At 33.1% G+C, this 5,744-nt stretch overlaps 1 pseudogene; it reads left to right on the top strand.

Moving 5' to 3' along the window:
* Positions 1-2,691: 2,691 nt before the first annotated feature.
* Positions 2,692-2,897, top strand: LOC132014970 (guanine nucleotide-binding protein G(I)/G(S)/G(O) subunit gamma-5-like; annotated as a pseudogene).
* The last annotated feature ends 2,847 nt before the right edge of the window (positions 2,898-5,744 follow it).

Genomic DNA, 5,744 nt, shown 5'->3' with positions numbered 1-5,744 from the left:
CTTTATGGGCAATCTGTATTTTAAGCAAGAACTGGTGCTGGGATTGAATTTGGGGAAAATATTTGAGTGGGGTATAAGCATTTAATTAAAGTTAATATTTTGACTGTATTATTTGTGTACAACAGAGAAAAATGTATAGAATATAATTATCTTGGCCATTATTTCAAACAGGATACTTGAACTCTTTCAAAGTTTTATTGTTTTTTTCTCTTTCAGTGTTGGTAATAACTTAATTTTCCTGTTGAAAACATCACTAATGTCAGACCAGAATCCCTAACAGAAAGGCTAATTGCTGTCATTACTATGAAGTTTGGTCTAACCTTTTTCTCATCAGAGCTACCTTAAAAAAAAAAAATTCTCATGAGCCAATAGTTCATTAAAACATCATGACCTATGCACTCTTTTCCTCAACACTTTTCTCTTGGCAGTGGAGAATAGAATTTTTACTGAATTTTGATTGAGTGGGTGTAGAAATGAATCTAATGCCTTGATATTTTTGTTTTTTTTTGGGGGGGGGAATGTTAAGCATTCAAAATTTCATAATACATTCTAAGTGGTTTTATATCTGAAGAGTAAAAGCCTTAAGTATGTTCCTAACATACTACTTCTACTTTTTGTAAGAAATGTTTGACTCTATATGCAAGTTAAAAAATAAAAAACAAAAAACAAAAAAGCAGGGATGCTTAAGTGGCTCAGTGTGTTACGCCTTTGCCTTCAGTTCAGGTCATGATCTTGGGGTCCTGGGATGGAGTCCTGTATCGGGCTCTCTGCTCAGCAGGAAGCCTGCTCCCCACTCCGCCTGCTTCTCTGCCTACTGGTGATCTCTCTCTCTCTCCCTGTCAAATAAATAAAGAAAGAAATAATCTCTTTTTTTTTTTTTTAAAGCAAAAACAATATTGGGTCAAATGTTGAATTCTTACATTTTTTGTTGTTGACAGGTATTTCAATATTGTCTGTTCTGTGAAAAATGTTAGCGTTCTGTGGAAGGACAGTCTCTCAGCCCTACAAGACTCAGTCCTTATATTTCTTCTGTGATTGTTTCTGTCTTTCTTAATTAACTCGTAGAAGTGGATATTAGCAACTAAGATCATAATATAATTGTATATCTTGTTGCCATAAGAGGATTTTATTTTTAAGAAGACATTATTTTCTGCTTCAGGGTAAAGATATATATTTTTTAGTGGCATATTTGTCCTAAATTCAGCTGTGCTACCTAAGAATCTGGTTTTCATTATTTTTGATGAGGAGAGAACTGTTCTAAGCTCAAATAAAGACATGTGAATACATTGGGCTGGTGTTACAACTCAACACTTATGCTTGTTATTAGCTTGTGACTATACTACCTGGCGTCCACATAATTTGCCATTTTTGAAATCTGAACTCAGATACACAGGACAGTTCTTTAAACATAGACACACACACACACTCACCATTTCAAAATGATTATTTTAACCAAATGCAACTGGAACTCGGCAATTATGAAATGTGTCATTTTCCCCCAAAGGAACTTCTGGGAATGTTGCCCAAATCAGACTTTTATCTTTTGAAACAAAACTTGAAATTTAGCAAAGATGTGTTCCTTACCACACATACATATCATTATATGAAAAAATTAAGGACATCACATCATCCCTGGTATCTGGATTAGTTCAGTTGCTATTCAATTTTTAAATGAGAAAAGGAAATTTTCTTTAAATTGAGAGTTTTCCCCCCAAAGACCTAGTTATGAAGTATTCCATAGCTAAGAGAAACATGTCATTAGATGACAAATAGAATTTTTTTCAGAGAAGGAGATATTCATGTTCATTATTTTTTAATCTTATCAAAGAAACTCTTCATTTTTATCTAAATTTAGATAAGCAAATATAAAAAATAAGTAGTTTACTTGTTTCCATTTATAAGGAACATTCTGTGTATCATCTAATTTCATCATTTATCTGTGTTCAACCTTACTAATCTTATATCATTACACCCTTGAGTCTTTGTAATAATTGCATATAACCAATGTGAATAATTTACCTTTAAGCACAAATATATTTGGTCATATGTAATCTGTGAACTCACAGATGTGAATATCATTAAGATGAATCATTTGGAAACTTAACATTTGTGGATGGATTTCAGGCAGGCTCAATTTACTCTAATTCTGCTGCACAAAGTCTACTGAAATGTCTTATATCTAAATTCCAGCATTTATGATCCTTTTTAGTTATTAATGACTTATGATGGATAGAGTGATGACAAACTAGGTTATCTTGTTATAGATTCAGTAATATAAAACATGATTTTTACAATTTGTACTATATACCAACATAAAATTCTTACTTTTTCCATCTTGCTATACTTCTGCTCAGAAAAATTTTGCTAACTTCCAAGATGCTATAGTGAAATCATTACCTTGATATTAAAGGAATTTATATTACTATTTGACTAATCTGTATTTTCTATTCAAATTTTGACCATATTCCTACATAAATTCTTCTAAGTAGTCATATTTATTTGTTAACTTCTGAAATTCAATCTTTTCATTTCTAGTTTCCCAGTTCATCATCCTTGGTGAATCAGGTATAAAGACTGGAAATTCAGCACCATGAATAGTTTTTGTAGTGTTGAAGTCAGCGGCTTCCTTTAATACAGAGTGAGCCTTGCCAATCTACCCTCTGCAGAATCTGTCCAGCTCTTACAAGTGCCATGTCTGCTTCCTCCAGAGTCACTGCTATGAAGAAAGTGGTTCAATAGTTCCAGCTGGAAACCAGACTCAGCCACATGAAGGTTTCTCAGGCAGCTGCAGATTTGAAACAATTCTGTCTGTAGAATGCTCAACATGACCCCTGGTGACTAGAGTATCTTCAAGTAGGAATTCCTTAAGACTCCAGAAAGTCTGTTCCTTTTTGTAGCAAAAAAAAAATCTTTGGATGGTTTTCTAAACCACTATTTATGAACCGGTGAGTATTCAAAAGAGAACTGGATTTGAAACCTATGCAAATCTTATCCCTATAACACATACCATACTATATTAAGTCCTGCTTTTGTCAGTGCTTCACATCTACTTCTCTGAATCTTCATAAATTTCTATTTCACAAAGCTAATTATTTTATATACACTGGCAGCAGTATACAATAAAATACTTAGTGAAAAAAAAAGAGTCATCCTTAATAACCCTGCTCTTTCTAAAAAAAGTCTTATTACAGTATAATTAACATACAGTGTTATATTAGTTTTAAGTATACAATATAATGATTCAGTAATTCTATACATTGCTTAGTGCTCCTCAAGATAAGTGTATTCTTAATGTCCTTTATCTATCTATAGTTGTATATCTATCTAATGTTCCTCCACCCACCTCCCCTCTGGCAACTACCAGTTTGTTCTCTGTTTTTAAGACTCTAGTTTTCTTTTACTTTTTCTTTTTTTGTTTGTTTTGTTTCTTAAATTCTGCATATTAATTCCACATAATTAATTTCATGTATTTGTCTTTCTCTGCTTGACTTATCTCAATTAGCATTATATCTGCTAGGTCCATCCATGTTGTTACAAATGAGCCCTTTCATTCCAGAATTTTTGTGGATCCCCAAAAGTCCAATTTATGTTCTTATCTTTGATATGTTTAATTCATCAATGTCAAAGAAAATGTTTTTTCTTAGATATTTGCTTTCCAACTAGTGCTAGCAATAATGCATCTCTTTTACATACATATTCTCTTTATCTGCATTATAGTCGCTAATATTTTTGACAGAGATCTATAGATTAAAAAGCCTTATTAATTTATTGGGAGAGTCTGACTACATATGTATATATTGGACATAACTGAATCCATTTTCCCTGTTTCAAAATGAAGAATTTACCTAGATAGTTTTTTTTTAGCTTTCCAGTTTGAATTTATATCTAACCTGGCTGCATCTGTTTTTGTAGTCAGTTCTGCTTAACTAAGTTACTCTTTACATTTTCTCCTGTCTCCTGATTTATCTCTCTCTTTTTTTTCCTATACTGTTTACTTTATCCCCTTTACTGAGACATGGATTCAACCCAATGTCCACTTATTTTCTCTTTTCCCAATCAACCTCTCAGTTATCACAAATTAACATTCAGGAACAGGTTTTGACATCAAAAATTATCATGGGCTTCCTATAGTCAGAGTTGTATAAAGAAAATAAAGATTTTAAATTTATACATTTTAAACTACTTTGCATTAGCAATACCAGGATATTAAAGAAATATAGCACATGACTAACTGTTGAATGACTTGCAAACTAACCAGAAATATAAGGAAGTGGTCTTTTGCCTTTCAAAGGTGGTTTCTTCTTAGGATGGGGGCCTCTTGCCTCTGCCTGCCTTTCTTCCAGCTATCCTCCATTGACCTTAGAGTCTTGACCTGAGCTAAAACTAAGAATCAATGCTTAACCGACTTTGCCACCCAGGCATCCCAACATTCAGACTTTAAAACCAAAGCCTCTATGTAGGATTTCATCAGTTGACAGGAAAGAGTAAAACTCTGTTCTCATCATCTTCCCCTCTGTTCATCATCATCTACATCACCCCTACTCCTTGATCATAGGACAAAAGGGATCCTCAAGTTCAGGGCTTCCTTTCAACAAATATGAAAACTGTGTAAGGAGAGGTTTAGTTCTTCTTGGGCTGATATGAGATGTTTACTACAGTTGGACTACAAGTTGATTTAAGTGTGAGAGATCTTCCTTGGAGAATTAGTCTTTTGTGTAGGATCTTTCTATATTTAATCCTCCCACCAACTTGGATAGGGCTTTCTGTTTGAGAGGTCATTTCTTTATGTCAGGGATTATGTAGCATAGATATATTTTCAAATTGTTTACCCTTACTTTCTCCATGGTTTTTCTTTATGTAATATTTCCCTTGCATATTTATCCACTATTGGACAAATATCTGGATAGGCAGGCCTCTGAACACATTGCTCAGGTAAGACATTACAAGATAGTTGATGATTCATTTTTATTATCACTGATAAGTTTATGCTTGCAACTAACATGTCTTATGGTTGATTTTTTTAAAAAGCCTTATATAGGGAAAGTATAAAAACTATAGAGAGGCATACATTTAAACTTGAACTTTTTGAAAAGATCTTAGTATTTAATACATGAGGTGATGTAAACTATTAAACTTAGAGTCAGCAGATATAAAATTAGTTCCACACAGTAGCTCATTTTCATCTGAATGCCATCTGAGTACATAATGTGTAAATGATTTTAAACTGTAGAGTGCCATAAAATGTGAAACACTGAAATTATTGCTGGACAATGATAGTAATACATTTTTGTTCAGACCAGACTATTTAGAGCAAAGTACAGTGATAAGATTTAGGAAAGTTTCATTATGGAAATGCAACTTGATATAGGCTCCAAAGAAAATTAGAGTTGAATAACCTATGGAGAAAGAACAGTTTTAAAGGTGGAGGAAGCTGGATGATCACAGCCTCATATTGGGGAACAGTAAGGTAAATGATCAGATTGGGGAACAGCAGATTGGGGAACAGCAAGATAAATGGTCAGTTGGTACGAAGAACATGCTGAAAGAAGTTAGAAAACATGCTTACCTGTGATTAAAGAGATCTTCTTCCTAGAGATATTATAAAGATACATTAGATTGATATGGCCAAAGGTAAAAGAGGGTTATATGAAATATATATTAAATTGCTCCTAATATCTACTGTCAGTTAACATTTTAAAATGATTTTTTTTAAGTAGGAGGGGCTAGTTTCATTCACTGCCTCT

The sequence above is a fragment of the Mustela nigripes genome, chromosome 4, assembly GCF_022355385.1.
Source record: "Mustela nigripes isolate SB6536 chromosome 4, MUSNIG.SB6536, whole genome shotgun sequence".
Classification (NCBI taxonomy): domain Eukaryota; kingdom Metazoa; phylum Chordata; class Mammalia; order Carnivora; family Mustelidae; genus Mustela; species Mustela nigripes.
This window is presented reverse-complemented; position numbering and strand designations above follow the sequence as displayed.